We start from the raw sequence: 17925 nt of genomic DNA on the forward strand, positions 1-17925 counted from the left end.
CAACAACTATATTTTACTTACCACTTCTATGCTTCAAAACAAAATTACAACTATTTAGCAATTCCATCCATCTCACGTGTCTCGAATTCAACTTACCTCGACTATTCAGTTATTATAAATCTTGATGGTGGGTATACAACACAAACTCCTTTGCAAATAATGTCTCCACTTCTTTAATTTTTGAATTATTGCATAAAAATATTGATCATACATAGAATATCTTCTTCTTGCATAATTCAATTTCTCATTGAAATAAGCTATAGGCCTTCCTTCTTGACTTAGTACTGCTCCAATTGCATTCCCACTTGCATCACAATCCACTTGAAATACTTTGTTAAAATCCAGTAAAGCCAACACAGGCTTTTTTGTCACCTTCTGCTTCAACAACTCAAAAATATGATTTGTTCTAGATGTCCACCTTAAATTGTTCCTATTTCCTCTTATTATTTCTATCGTAGGTTACCAATTGAATTGAAATTTTTAATAAACTTTTGGTAGAAACTAGCCAATCCATAAAATGTTCTTACCTCTCCAATGCTTTCCAGTGTAGGCCATTCAACAATTCTCCTTACCTTTTCAGGATCCATCCTCAATCCATTTGCAGATATCACAAACCCCAAATAGACTAACTCTTCCTTCATGAAACTGTACTTCTTAATATTTATCAACAACTTCTCCTCTCTCAGTAACTATCCAAATCCTAAATTGGGAGCGATGCAGGACAGGGAGTGACTTTGAATTTGAACTTAGGAAAGGTCAAGAAACCATACAATAGACAAACAAACCAGGGAGAGGGCGGAAAGGATGAACCCAAGGACTGCCTTGATTCCTCTCAGCTGAATGGAAAGGACCTGATGGATGGGGACCCACAAGGTGGCGACAAGCATCTTGATCCTGATGGGAGAAGGGAGAATCACATGCTAGAGACAACCCAAGGTAGGGATCTATTTGAAGGGGCATCGATCGGTTGTGGACATCTCTATTTGGTGTCAAACCGAGTGGAAAGTCCTTGCTCCCTCCAGTTCGTAATATCTCAATACCAGAGAACGGTTGATTTTCAATTGATGTTCTAGATCCAATGATTGAGTATAACATTTATCTTATGGCACTCACTCTGGTTGGAAATGTTTTGGGCCCGAGGCTGAACATTGATGTTGTCAAGGTGTTTCCTAAACATAAATGGGCGCTTAAAGGTGAAGTGGAGGTCACTGATATGTGATGGATTACATGTTTATGATGACACATGTGATTTTAATTATGATGCTCAATTTTATATATGATGATACATCATGTGATGCTTATGATGCTTATGATATGTATGTATTTATTGTTTATCAACTTACAAATGTAATTCTTATGATGCTCAATTGATGGTGTTTATTTCATGTATAGTCCCTATGTGATGCTGTCACCTTTAGTGGGAACAAGTCATTGACTAGAAACATCTTCAACCATTTAGTTGAGGATCCTACATAGTCTACATAAACTAAAGGTAAGGAATTACAAAATTTACAATGATTATGATGACAAAATCTTTTTTTATTTAATACTCTTTTTGTGTACAAAGTTCATGTTGTTCATGTTGTGTACTATGTAATTTTTAGCTAACATAAGATAATTGAATTACATGTGCATGAACTTGAACTCCTTTGATGAGGATCCTGCAGAGTCTCCTAGATCGATAGGTATAACTAGTAAATACACCCTATAGAAATAATTTTTTTAAAAAAAATTACTTTGAAAATAAACTTCCTTAGTTTTTCAAACCTTGACATTAGTAGCAAATCTAATACAGTTATCAAAACCTGAGGCCCCAGTTGGACTTATTCAAATTTTAATCCCAACATCAACTTTAGGGCTAAATTATTCATCATTACCCTCATTTGCGAAATATCTCTCTCATTACCAACTAACTCTCTCATTTGATGGAGTGCAAGTACCACCAAATAGGTATTTGTCAGATGTGTCTTCCTCAAGTGAGGGAAATGTAGGAATAGAAAATGAAAATGAGACATGTAGTAGGTCTACAATAGGGAGATCAACTAGAGGTCAAAAGATTAGAAGAAAATTCAACAAACGCATGAAATTTTTCCTTGCTCAAGGGGGGTCATGTTCTTATGATGATGAGACCAAATGCAACATTGAGGTGCCCTTGAGGTACAAACATCTATAGAAACAATGGGCACACAAGGAACTTCCTTCAATAAAAATCAAATTTTGTGTTAACGATAGGATATATCGCATAGCACCTTCGTCGTTACATGATTTCGACCTATTTTCCATGGACGACATAAAGGTCTGTTACAACAAAGTTGTTGAATTGATGGAGCTTGTCAGACCTTGTTACAATTACAATTTTTTGGATTCAGATTGTTCGATATAAAAAAAGTATGCGTAGGTATGCATTGTCAAGAAATTATATACAACAGAAAGATAATGATCAAAATAAATGAGTGGTTGTATACATTGATGGAAGGCCAAAAGTAATAGGGAATATTGCAGGTTTTATAAATAGTACATGACCTGGGTCAACTAAGAAACAACCCAATTGCATATTTGAAGTGCGCACAGGAAAACATGTATTCGTATGTGCGATAAAATAAAATAAGTGTAGGGGAAGAGCTTCTAATCAATTATGGTTTGAATCGTATAGATACAAATAAAGTTACTATCATGGGGGTGGTACGTACAATATACCATTGAAATTAACCAACCTCCAATTAATGACTCCAATATACCATTTTATTATGAAGTTTTTTTGGCTAAGTCTATTGGTTTAATTTGTCTAACGTTTTTATATTTTTCTTTGTCATAGTGCGACATGGATCAATCACATAGTGCAGATAGGGATGTAGGTTGCAACACTTCTACCGAGTAGGTAAACCTCATTGTAGTTGTACAAATTAGATAGAAGCAAACTGTTACATTATTATTTTATTTTTTGACTGTTTTAGACTAATTTTGTAATTGTTAATGATATTCTTGACATAGATTGATGTTCGGGGAAAGGGAAAGGGAGTTGCAGTACCTGAGCACCTCTTTAGGGATGTGGACTCAATAGGATTAAGCGATGATGACCCTGTAAATTCCACAAACCTTATGGAATTGATAAAAAGCCTCTTAGAAAAATTAGTAGAGAAATTGTTGCTTTGGCATCTGTGGATCCTCAAACTAATGAGATACGAGAGAGGGTGCAAGTATTGTTTCTGACAGTAGAAAACTTGTAAGTAAGCAGTAATGAAAACTTTAATTATAACAAAAGCTCAATAATGGTTTATATTTTATTCTCTTTATGTCATTAACTAAAATATTTTATTCTCTTTTATAATGTACAAAATTGAATACCACTGTTGAAAGAATATGCAGGATGGATAGGGAATGCAATCGAACAGTAAGAAAAGTATCGATATTGCAGAATTTCTAAAGAAAGTGCAATTTGTAATATGAATTAAATAGGCAACATCTGGTTCCTAATTTATACCTTCCCCTCACTATTTTAATGGGTGTGACTCTTTAGTTAATTTTATTGTTGGAATTTATTCAAACTAATTTGGAATTAACTTGTATAACAATACATTTCAAATATTGTTTATTTGATTTAAATTATTGTATTTTGTTTACTTAATGAAATTTTTATTTAATTCAATAAATTAATTAAAAAATAATAATATAATATTATAAAATATATGGTTCATAAAAAGGATCTAAATAAAATCAAAATTTTAAATGAGTTTTTCCTACCAAGAGATCATGACAATGAGAAGAGGCAAAAGATAGTTGTGAAGGCTAGGGCCAATAATTGTCATATTATCTATTTTTCATCATGGTTGAGAGCCACACAAATAAAAGTATAGTACATTATAGTAGCTAGGCTATGACCTCCCTAACATCATCAAAGAGGACAAAAGGATGAATGAAATATTTTAAAAATAAATAAAGGAGTATTACTCCAATTGTAAAAAAATTCAAGTAAACAAGTAATCTCAAATGTAATATTATTATCTTTCATTTGAATTTGTATAACCACAGTGGAGAAAATAATAGCTTTATTGTATACCAAAAAAATAGCATAAAAAATATCTTGGTAAATTAAATCTTTGTCTTTTCAAATATTGAAGATAATATTCACCCTAATAGCATGCCATATCTAGAGACACTTGCAAGGGTTACACAATCGATTCCTAACCAAACCATATGTCATGAAAAGGAACTTAGTCTAACGGTATAAACTCAATGAATCTTATTTAAATGTTTCTTTGATTTGGAGTAGAACTAAAACACATGCTAGAGAGTCTCCAATCATCTACAAAATGGACATTGAGGATGAAGCAGTCATAGTGGGAGAGTCCTCAAGTAGAAAAGTCTAGACTCTGCAGCAAGAGTAAACACAATAGAAGCAACACAATGTGATGGAGACAATGTAGAATCAGACTTATATAATATCATGGAATACAAATACAAGTTGGTCGGCAACATGCAGGCTTTTAGATTTGGCTCATAGGCCTGATTACAAACATGCTCAAAATACAATATCCGATCTCAAGCAAGAACACTAGCGAACTTCGTATCTCCTACTCTTATGATAAATCTTCTATATGCTAAGAATTTCTTACCATATGACAAATTAGAATAAAAAATATCTTGGTAAATATCTTGGTAAATAAAACCTTTGTCTTTTCAAATATTGAAGAGAATATTCAGCCTAATAGCATGCCATATCTAGAGACACTTGCAAGGGCTACACAACCAATTCCCTAACCAAAACATATGTCATGAAAGAGAAGTTAGTCTAACGTTGTAAACTCAATGACTCTTATTTGAATACTTCTTTGATTTGGAGTAGAGATAAAACACATGCTCGAGAGTCTCCAATGATCTATAAAATGTGCAATGAGGATGAAGCAGTCATAGTGGTAGAGTCCTCAAGGAGAACAATCTAGACTATGCAACAAGAGTAAACACAATAGAAGCAACACAATATGATGGAGGCAATGCAAAATCAAACTTATATTATATCATGAAATGTAAATACAAGTTGGTCGACAACATGCAGGCTTTTAGATTCTGCACATAGGTCTGATTATAAACATGCTCAAAATACTATATCCAGTCTCAAGCGAGAATGCTAGCCAACTTCGGATCTCCTAATCTTATGATAAATCTTCTATATGCTAATAAATTATTACTATATGCCAAATTTCATTGATTTATATGATATTCAAACCTCTAGGATGATCCACGTCCGCCCAAGATGAAATCAAATGTCAATGAAGAAGATGAAATGTGAAGAACAACTAAGTTGGCCTCCGCCAAAAGAAATGCTTCGGAAACAACATAGAATGATGTTTGAACCGAAGTGAAAGGTCAACCACAAACCAAGGAACATTGGAGGATATGAAATTAGGCTCCACAAGCTACATAAATGACCTGCAAGATTCTCCACTTGGCAAATAGGTCCAAGCGGCCCCGGTACACACGCCAATTTTTTTTCCCACATTTTAGAAGAGATAACTTGCTGGAAACAGATCCAAAAGACCTGTAAACCTAGGATAAGGTTGAAGAACATGTCTACAAAAAAAACCATCTCTACAAGATCTAGTGAGTGAAAATGTCAAAATGTAGAATGAAATAGTGAAACTACAAAGTCGGGCTAACTAGAAAACAAACTGAAATAAAAATATTTTCGGTTGATGCAAGATTGGCAAGAACAAGGGATGCTCCTACATTAGACATCTGGGGTTGATAAAAAGTGAGTCCCTCACTTTGTGGGGGCTAGAGGAAAACCAAGGCAGTCTACCTAAGCCCAAGAAATCCATGATGAGTCTTCAACTAGTCTATCCTTCCACTTCACATGATATTCTCTCTATTGCTTGCCTCAGGTGCTCTTCCCAATTCAGCTATCCAAAATCTCTTCAATCTAGTCTAGTATCTTGTAGGGCATCTACTTCTCTAAGTTTGCTTTATTGTCTTCACTGAAATATACCTCATGATACTTACTGATGTAGATCTGCATTGTTGAAAATAGGTGAAATATCCAAGGTATCTGGTTACTCCACTTCATATGCATTTTCAAAACTATATTTTCTCAAGATCATACAAGGTCCAAAGTTCCTCATCTTCAACTTATTATAGGTACCAAATGGAAATCTTTCTTTTCTTAGATACACCATCACGTCATCTCAAACTTTGAATTCTTTGTGTTTCCTCTGATAATCTTCCTTCTCCTTATACTTATTGTTCATGTATTCCAAATGTTGTTTAGCCTAACCATGTACTATCTTCATATACTCTGCAAATACTTCTACTTATGCACTCCTTTTATCCTCATTACTGATATCTCTTAATTCCGACATGCCTCTAGGGTGTACTCCAATAACAATCTTGAAAGGTGTTCTTCCGGTACTCCTGTTCACTGAATTATTGTAGGCAAACTCTGCTTGTGCAAGAGCCAAGTTGCAAATTTTGGTTTCCTTTCCAACTAAGCATCTAAATAAATTTCCCAAAATCTTATTTACTACTTCTATCTGTCCATTAGTTTGTGGGTGAAAAGTAGAACTGAATTTCAAATTTGTCTTCATCTTCTTCCAAAGTGTTCTAAAAAACTATCCAACAAACTTAGTGTCTTTGTCAGAAACTTTGCTCTTAGATAATCCATGTAGCCTCACAACTTCCTTGGAAAATAAGTTAGCTATAAGTATAGCATCTATGGTCTTCTTATAGGGTATGAAATGTGTCATCTTTGAAAATCTATCAACCACCATAAATATAGAATAATTCCCTCTCTATGTCTTAGGCAATCCAAGTATAAAATACACGCTTATGTCCTCCCAAGGTTTCTTCGGAACTGTCAAAGGTGTATACAATCTAACATTCTGACTGCTACCTTTTGCAAGATGACAAATTCTATATCTCTAAACAAATTTCCTAACATCCTTATAAAATTTGAGGCCAAAAGTACTTCTCACTAACCAAGGATACTATCTTATAGCCACCAAAGTGTCGTGCTAATCCTCCAATATGCTTCTCCTTTATCATATTTTATTTCATAGAGCTTCAGGGTATACACATGATTTCCTCTGAACAACGTCTCATCTTCAATTTTTTTTTTTTTTAATATGTGGAGATATAATTTTTTGTTTTTTACAAATGTTTTGTATTTGTATGTTGTTTATTTGATTTAAAATCATTCTATTTTTTTTATTTAATGAATTTTTTATTTAATTCTTTAAATTAATTAAAAAATATCAATACAATATTTAGAAATATGTGGTTCATAAAAAGAGTCTAGATAAAATCAAATGTTTAAATGAGAAAGTCCAAATATAAGTAAACAAGATAAAGCCACTATAGAAGGAGATGAGTCTATCAATAGATTTTCCCTAAGCATCAGCAAAGGCATCATTTTATTTCAAAGTATCTTCAAAATATTATTGAGCACACACTAGAGAAATGGGTAGCTTCAACAATGGAATCTTGTTAGAGTTTTTCCTACCAAGTGATCATGCCCATGAGAAGACGCAAAAAATAGTTGTGAAGGCTAGGGCCAATAATTGTCACATTATCTATTTTTCATCATGGTTGAGAGCCACAACAATAAAAGTATAGTATATTATGATAGCTAGGCTATGACCTTCCTAGAATCATGAAAGAGGATGAAAGGAATAATTTGAAAATAAAGAAAGGAGCATTGCTCCAATGGTAAAAAATTTCAAGTAAACAAGTAATATCAAATATAATATTATTCTTTTGTTTGAATTTGTATAACCATAGTGGAGAAAATAATAGCTTTATTGTATACCAAAAGATTAGAATAAAAAATATCTTGGTAAATAAAACCTTTGTCTTTTCAAATATTGAAGAGAATATTCAGCCTAATAGCATGCCATATCTAGAGACACTTGCAAGGGCTACACAACCAATTCCCTAACCAAAACATATGTCATGAAAGAGAAGTTAGTCTAACGTTGTAAACTCAATGACTCTTATTTGAATACTTCTTTGATTTGGAGTAGAGATAAAACACATGCTCGAGAGTCTCCAATGATCTATAAAATGTGCAATGAGGATGAAGCAGTCATAGTGGTAGAGTCCTCAAGGAGAACAATCTAGACTATGCAACAAGAGTAAACACAATAGAAGCAACACAATATGATGGAGGCAATGCAAAATCAAACTTATATTATATCATGAAATGTAAATACAAGTTGGTCGACAACATGCAGGCTTTTAGATTCTGCACATAGGTCTGATTATAAACATGCTCAAAATACTATATCCAGTCTCAAGCGAGAATGCTAGCCAACTTCGGATCTCCTAATCTTATGATAAATCTTCTATATGCTAATAAATTATTACTATATGCCAAATTTCATTGATTTATGTGATATTCAAAGCTCTAGGATGATCCACGTTGGCCTGAGATGAAATCAAATACCAATGAAGTAGATGGAATGTGAAGAACAACTAAGTCATCCTCCACCAAAATAAATGCTCCGGAAACAACATAGAATGATGTCCAAACCCAAGGGAAAGGTGAACCACAAACCAAGGAACATTGGAGGATACAAAATTAGGCTCCACAAGATACATAAATTATCTGGAAGATTCTCCACTTACCAAACAGGTCCAAGCAACTCCAGTACACAGGCCAAAAAATTGTCCCATTCTTCAGAAGAGATAACTTGCTGGAAACAGATCCAAAAGACTTGCAAACCTAGGATAGGGTAGAAGAACATGTCTACAATTCCCAACCAATCAAATTCATATTTTTATAAAAAAATATTCAATGTTAGAGATTAGTGTTGCTATATATCTAAGTTCATAGACAAAGCACTCTACCATCTCATAATTTTCCTTTCTTTGAGGTTGATCTGCAAATGGACTACGTTTCATGCCTCATTGAGATTTAATTTTTTTTTTAATATGTGGAGATATAATTTTTTATTTTTTACAAATGTTTTGTATTCATATATTGTTTATTTTATTTTAGATTGAAAATTATTGTATTTTTTTTAATTAATTTTCTATTTAATTCTTTAAATTAATTAAAAAAATAATAATACAATAGTTAAAAATATGTGGTTCATAAAAAGGGTCTAAATAAAATCAAATGTTTAAATGTGAAAGTCCAAACATAAGTAAACAATATAAAGCCACTATAGAAGGAGAGGACTCTATCAATAGATTTTCCCTAAGCATCACCAAAGACGTCATGTTATTTCAAGGTATCTCCAAAATATTGTTGAGCACACACTAGAGAAATGGGTAGTTTCAACAATGGAATCTTGTTAGAATTTTTCCTACCAAGAGATGATGCCCATGAGGAAAGGCAATAGTTGCGAAGGCTAGGGCCAATAATTGTCACATTATCTATTTTTCATCATGGTTGAGAGCCACAAAAATAGAAGTATATTACATTATGATAGCTAGGATATGACCTTCCTAGCATCATCAAAGAGGACAAAATGATGAATGAAAGCTTTTGAAAATAAATAAAGGAACATTGCTCTAATTGTAAAAAAATTCAAGTAAACAAGTAATCTCAAATATAATATTATTATCTTTCATTTGAATTTGCATAACCATAGTGGAGAAAATAATAGCTTTATTGTATACCAAAAAATTAGCATAAAAAATATCTTGGTAAATAAAATCTTTGTCTTTTCAAATATTGAAGATAATATTCACCCTGATAGCATGCCATATCTAGAGACACTTGCAAGGGTTGCACAAATAATTCCCTAGCCTAACCATATGTCATGAAAAGGAACTTAGTCTAATGGTATAAACTCAATGAATCTTATTTAAACACTTCTTTGATTTGGAGTAGAACTAAAACAGATACTCGATAGTCTCCAATGATCTACAAAATGGGCAATGATGATGAAGAAGTCACAGTGGGAGAGTCCTCAAGGAGAACAGTCTGGACTATGCAGTAAGAGTAAACACAATAGAAGCAACATAATGTGATGGAGGCAATGTAGAATCAGACTTATATTATATCATGGAATGTCAATACAAGTTGGTCGACAACATGCAAGCTTTCAGTTTCGGCTCATACGCCTGATTATAAACATGCTCTCAAAATACAATATCCAGTCTCAAGCAAGAATTGTAGCGAACTTAGGATCTCCTTATCTTACGATAAATATTCTATATGCTAAGAACTTATTACCATATGCTAAATTATATTGATTTATGATGATCCACGTCAGTCCAAGATGAAATCAAATGCCAATGAAGAAGATGAAATGTGAAGAACAACTAAGTTGGCCTCTACCAAAAGAAATGCTCCGTAAACAACATAGAATGATGTTTGGACCCAAGGATAAGGTTGAAGAACATATCTACAAACAAAATCCATCTTCGTAAGATCTGATGAGCAAAAATGACAAAACATAGAATTAAATGCTGAAACTACAAAGCCAAGCTAAATAGAAAACAAATTGAAATAAAAATATTTTTGGTTGATGCAAGATTGGCAAGAATAAGGGATGCTCCTACATTAGAAATTTGGGGTTGATAAAAAGTGAGTCCCTCACTTTGTGGAGGCTAGAGGAAAACCAAGGCAGGGTACCTCAGTCCGAGAAATCCATGATGAGTCTTCAACTGGTCTATCCTTCCACTTCACATGATATTATCTATATTGCATGCGTCAGGTGCTCTTCCCAATTCGGATATCCAAAATCTCTTCAATCTAGTCTAGTATCTTCTAGGGCATTTGCTTCTCCAAGTTTGCTTTACTATCTTCACTGAATTCTACCTCATGATAGTTACTGATGTAGATCTGCATTGTTGAAAATAGGTGAAATACCCAAGGTATTTGGTAACTCCACTTCATATGCATTTTCAAAACTATATTTTCTCAAGATCATACAAGGTCCAAAATTCCTCATCTTCAACTTATTATAGGTACCAAATGGAAATCTTTCTTTTCTCAGATACACCATCACTTCATCTTAAAATTTGAATTCTTTGTGTCTCCTCTGTTAATCTGCCTTCTCCTTATGCTTATTGTTCATGTCTTCCAAATGTTGTTTAACCTGACTATGTACTGTCTTCATATGCTCCGCAAATACTTCTACTAATGCACTCCTTTTATCCTCATTACTGATATCTCTTAACTCTGACATGCCTCCAGGGTGTACTCGAGTAACAATCTCAAAAGGTGTTCTTTCGGTACTCGTGTTCACTGAATTATTGTAGGCAAACTTTGCTTGTGCAAGAGCCAAGTCACAAATTTTGGTTTCCTTTCCAACTAAGCATCTCAATAAATTTCCCAAAATCTTATTTACTACTTCTATCTGTCCATTAGTTCGTGGGTGAAAAGTAGAACTGAATTTCAAATTTGTCTTCATCTTCTTCCAAAGTGTTCTAAACATCTATCTAACAAACTTAGTGTCTCTATCAGAAACTATGCTCTTAGATAATCCATGTAGCCTCACATCTTCCTTGAAAAATAAGTCATCTATATGAATAGAATCTATGGTCTTCTTATAGGGTATGAAATGTATCATCTTTTAAAATCTATGCACCACCAAAAATATAGAATAATTCCCTCGCTATGTCTTAGGCAATCCAAGTATAAAATACATGCTTATGTCCTCCCAAGGTTTCTTCAGAACAGTCAAAGGTGTATACAATCTAACATTCTGACTGCTACCTTTTGCAACTTGACAAATTCTATAGCTCTGAACAAATTTCCTCACATCCTTATAAAATTTGAGGCCAAAAGTACTTCTCTCTAACCAAGGATACTATCTTATAGACACCAAAGTGTTGTGCTAATCCTCCAATATGCTTCTCCTTTATCATATTTTATATCATAGAGCTTTAGGGTATACACATGATTTCCTCTGAACAACATCTCATCTTGAAATAAATAATCTAGCCACTTACTCCTTTCCACCACATAGGTTCTATACAAGCTTTCCAAGGTTTTTCAAAATCTAGGTCATTCTCATACAAGTTCTTTAATTCCTTAAAACCTAATACTTCCACTCTTAGCTCTATTAGAAAATTGCTCCTTTTACTCAAAGAATCAACAACTGTATTTCAATTACCACTTCTATGCTTCAAAACAAAAGTACAACTCTTCAGGAATTCCACCCATCTCACGTGTCTTCAATTCAACTTACTTTGACTATTCAGTTATTATAAATCTTGATGGGGGGTATACAACACAAACTCCTTAGTCAACAAATAATGTCTCCACTTATTTAATTCTTGAATTACTACATAAAAAACTTGATCTTACATACAATATCTTCTCTTGGCATCATTCAATTTCTCATTGAAATAAGGTACAGGCCTTCCTTCTTGACTTAGTACTACTCCAATTGCATTCCCACTTGCATCTCAATCCACTTGAAATACTTTGTTAAAATCTGGTAAAGCCAACATAGGCTATTATGTCACCTTCTACTTCAAAAACTCAAAACTCTTATTTGTGCTAAATGTTTGCTTGAAATCATTCCTATTCCTCACATTATTTCTATCGTAGGGCTACCAATTGAACTGAAATTTTTAAAAAATGTCTGGTACCATAAAATGATCTTACCTCTCCAATGCTTTCCAGTGTAGGCCATTCAACAATTGCTCTTACCTTCTCATGATCCATTTTTAATCCATCCGTAGATATCACAAACCCCAAATAGACTAAGTCTTCCTTCATGAAACTGCACTTCTTAATGCTTATCAACAACTTCTCCTCTCTTAGTAACTATCCAAATCCTAAATTGGGAGCAATGCGGGAGCGGGAGAAGGGAGCAACTTTGAATCTGAACTTAGGATGGGGTAGGAAACCCTACAATGGATAGACAAACTAGGGAGAGGGTGTAAAGGATAAATCTCAGGACTACCCTGAATCCTTTGAGCCGAATGGAAAGGACCTGATGGATGGGGATCCACAAGGTGGTGAAAAGCCTCTCGATCCTGATTGGGGGGAGGGAGAATCACGTGGTGGAAACAACCTAGGCTAGGGATCTGTTCAAAGGGACATCGATCAGTTGTGGACGTCTCTATTCGGTGTTAAACCGAGTGGAAAGTCCTCACTCCCTCCAGTTCATAATATCTCAATACTAGAGAAGGGTTTATTTTCTTTTGAAGTTCTAGATCCAGTGATTGAGTATAACATTTACCTTATTGAACTCACTCTGGTTGGAAATGTTTTGGGCTCGAGGCTGAACATTGATGTTGTTAGGGTGTTTCCTAAACATAAATGGGTGCTTAAAGGTCAAGTGGAGATCATTGATATGTGATGGATTACATGTTTATGATGACACATATGTGATGCTAATTATGATGCTCAATTACATATATGATGATACACCATGTGATTCTTATGATGCTTATGATACGTATGTATTTATTGTTTATCAACTTACAAATGTAATGCTTATGATGCTCAATTGATGGTGTTGATTTCATGTATAGTCCCTGTGTGATGCTATCACCCTTAGTGGGAACAGGTCATTGACTACGAACATTGTCAACTGTTTACTTGAGTATCCTACATAGTCTACATAAATTAAAGGTAAGGAATTAAAAAATTTACAATGATTATGATGACAACATCTTTTTTCTATTTAATACTCTTTTTGTGTACAAAGTTCATGTTGTTCATGTTGTGTACTATGTATTTTTTAGCTAACATAAGATAATTGAATTACATGTGTAGGAACCTGAACCCCTTTGACGAGGATCCTGCACAGTCTCCTGGATCGATAGGTATAACTAGTAAATACACTCTATAGAAACAATTTATTTTTTAAAAATTACTTGGAAAATAAACTTCCTTAGTTTTTCAAACCTTGACATTAGCAACAAATCTAATACAGTTATCAAAACTTGAGGCCCCAGTTGGACTTATTCAAATTTTAATCCCAACATCAACTTTAGGCCCAAATTCTTCATCAACATTACCCTCATTTGCAAAATATCTCTCTCATTACCAACTAACTCTCTCATTTGATGGAGTGCAGGTACCACCAAATAGGTATTTGTTAGATGTGTCTTCCTCGTGTGAGGGAAATGTAGGAATAGAAAATGAAAGTGAGACATGTAGTAGGTCTACAATAGGGAGATCAACTAGAGCTCAAAAGATTAGAAGAAAATTTTGATAACTCAATGATGAATGGATAGTACTAACTCGGTACTGAGAGGGGGGGGGGAGTGAACTAGTACAGACAAAAATATAGTCCTAAACTGGTTTGATAGCAGACACTTCAAATGACTGGCAAATAGTGACACCGGTTTGAAATAGAGCGCAACTGGTAAAGCTAAGAATGACTGAGACAAGCATTAATCGGTTACTCACTTAGCTTTTCACTCAACTCAAGACTACACTACCATTTCACCCTTATGCATAAATAGGTAATCTATCATTAGATCATAATAACAACTAGTTCAACATGTTTTATTGATAGGCATAAAACACAGAACCATCATATGCTTGACAGACAATAGGAAAACATCACAAGATAAAAGCTTCGCACATGACACACATATTTTTCACGTGGAAACCCAATTGGGAAAAACCAAGATGGGCATGAATACCCACAAGTTGTTTTTCAACTCTTTAGAAGTCTACTCTATTACGAGCCTTGTCCGATTAGAGACATTACAATAGGTTCTGCTAAGAACCGATCCTGTTAGGGATCACCCTGTTAAGGGATGGCTAGAATATCCGGTTAAGGGTTAAACCCTGTTAAAAGTTACCTTGTTAGAGGATTTCAAGAGCTCAATAGCTAAAGGATTTTGAATTCAGTAGCTTTGAATTACCCTGTTAAAGGATTTACAGCAAGCCAGTTAAGGCTACCTTGTTAAGGGATTTTCCAACTATTGAGGTGGTTAGAGATCAACAGGTGTTACAATGATCTGGTAACAACACTCAATGCCAATGCAGACCCGCTCGAGCTCCTCTCCACCTTCTGCACTTACACTCTGTAGGTATCACTTCTCTCCTTTGGGTCTGGCAAGAATCACGTATCCCTTCTCTTGGATACACACACAACTTTTGCCAACAACCTTAGAAAGAGACACAACATCGACCTTATAGGAAAATAGACAGGTCGGTAGGATAAACCCTAAACCCTAAACCTGTTAGGTTGAGGAATTCAAATGGTTCAATCCTGACCATTGAGCACATTGCATTAAATGCAGTAGTTCTTGATCCAATCTCAAGACATTCTCCATCATCCATTTCCACCAATTTTACGGTGGCTGATAACCCATCACATGTTATCACCATTTTACAGACTTCTGACATTCCCAAGGTAGATAGGAATAATCTCCTTCATGCAAGATCCTTCACATGCACAAGTCTTACGTGGCAACATGATCTGTTCTTTGTTACCATGCTAACTCATCACACAAAGTCACTAGTTGAGCCACACAGGCTTGAAGTACTTAAACCAAAAACCCTGAAGTTGAGACTACCAACTGGTAGTCATACAATACTTCCATGAGCCGGTTCACATAACTATATGCTGGTTCATCATGAACAAACACACCACTTCACTTTGGCACAAATGCCAGTTCACAGTGTTCTACCGGTTCTCTCATATGCCGGTTCTCACTTCTTCAGCATATTGACATCAATGACAACATACAATGTCATTATGTTCTCAAACCAGTTCACATAATGCCAACAATCTCCCCCTTTGGCATTGATGGCAATAAACAAAGACATCTTCTCCGCTTCACATCTTCTCCCCCTTTGACAACAATGCCAAAGTGGAGGCACAAGCTTCCCTGTTCCATTATGCTTCTCCCCCTGAGGAGTAGCATCCTTCAACACATCAATCTTGAAGAAAAATTTGACTATGCAATACCTGACTGATGTGGAGCATACACCTTTAGTTTACCTCCTAAAGGGGCAACACCCCTAATTTACCTCTTAAGTACATAAATGTAGCCTTTGGGAGAGGCTTGGTGAATATTTCTGCTAACTACTCCTGATTGGAAACATGTTCCAGTGCAATCTCTTTGTTCTGAACCTTTTTGCTCAAGAAATGATACTTAAGATCAAAGTGCTTGGTTCTAGAATGTAAAACTGGACTCTTGGAGATATTAATTGCACTAGTATTGTCACAAAATATACTTACCAGTTTAGATACAGGAACTTTGAAGCCATTTAATACATTCTTCATCCAAATTGTCTGATTGCAGTTCATGAAAGCTGCAACATACTCTACTTCCGTTGTAGACTAAGAGATACAACTCTGCTTCTTACTCATCCATGAGACCAGTCTAGCACTGAGAAAGAATGCACCACCTATTGTGCTTTTCCGGTTATCTATATTGCCTACCCAATCAGCATTTGTGTATACTTTCAAGTTGAAATCCTTGCTATAAGGATACCATAATCCATAGTCAACAGTTCCCTTCAGATACCTAAGAATCCACTTGACTGCAACCAAGTGAGATTCTCTTGGGCTTTTCTGGAATCTTGTAGTATTTCCAACTGCATGTGCAATATCCGGTCTGCTATGCACTACATAATGGAACTTACCAATCATTGATCGGTATTCCTTCTCATCAACCAATTTTGAATCATCTTCTTTAGATAGTTTACAACGGGTCACCATCGGAGTACCGACCGGTTTGCTATCTCCCATGCCAAAGGTCTTCAACACCTCTTTGACATACTTGGACCGAGTGATAAAGATTCCATCCTTCATCTATTGGATTTGCAGTCCAATGAAGAATTTAATCTCCTCTATGAGTGACATTTCAAATTCTTTCTTCATCTCATTTGGAAACTCATGACTCATCTTGTCATCTCCACCAAAGATAATGTCATCAACAAATACTTCATAGATCAAGATCTGATCTCCTTCAAACTTCAAGTAGATATTACTATCTTCACTTGTTCTCTCAAATCCAATCTTCACAAGATGGGAATGCAGACGTTCATACCATGCTCTAGGTGCCTGCTTTAGTCCATATAAGGCTTTATGTAGCCTACATACCATGTTACTGTCTTCAGATAGGGAAAACCCATCTGGTTTCTCAATATACACCTCCTCTTCAAGTACACCATTTAGGAATATAGATTTTACATCCATTTGATATACTTTGAAACCTTTAAAAGCTGCATATGCAAGAAGCATACGAACTCCTTCCAATCTGGCTACAGGAGCAAAGGTTTCACCATAGTCTTCTCCTTCTTCTTGAGCATATCCTTTGCACACTAATTTGGCTTTGTTCCTAATCACTATGCCATCCTCATTTAGCTTATTTTTGAAAACCCATTTAGTGCCAATGACATTTTTGTGCTCCGGTCTGGGTACCAAAGACCATGTACCATTTTTCTCTATCTGGTCAAGTTCCTCTTCCATTGCCTTAATCCAATCTTCATCCTTATGTGCCTCTTTGAATGATTTAGGCTCAAATTTAGAGATCATACATGAGTTTTCTTTGACCTTTCTTCTTGTAAGGATTCCTGCATCCTTATCTCCTATGATTTGCTTAGGATCATGATTCAACTTGACATACCAAGGAATGGTCTTGATAGATTCCTCTTGCTTTTCTTCTTCATCCTCATCTCCATTAGTATCAGTATCTACATTTTCTAGTGTAGGAACATTGCTACTGGTACTTGGTTGGTTGTCAACCGGTTCCTAGAAGGTTGCAACCGGTTTGTTTACCGCTTGCTCACTGCCGGTTTCCTTAGTTTTCTCAGAGGTTTCATCAACTCTTACATTGATGCTTTCCATAATTCTCTAAGTTCTATTGTTGAAAGACTTGAGAGCTTTGCTCTTGGTGGAATATCCTAGGAATATTCCCTCATCACATTTCACATCAAATTTGCTCTGGTGTTCACTCCTCTTGATGTAACATTTTCTACCAAACACTCTAGAGTAGCTAACCACAGGTGTCTTACCAGTCCAATATTCATAAGGAGTTTTATCCTTACCTTTC

Source organism: Cryptomeria japonica, chromosome 7 (genome assembly GCF_030272615.1).
Source record: "Cryptomeria japonica chromosome 7, Sugi_1.0, whole genome shotgun sequence".
NCBI lineage: Eukaryota > Viridiplantae > Streptophyta > Pinopsida > Cupressales > Cupressaceae > Cryptomeria > Cryptomeria japonica.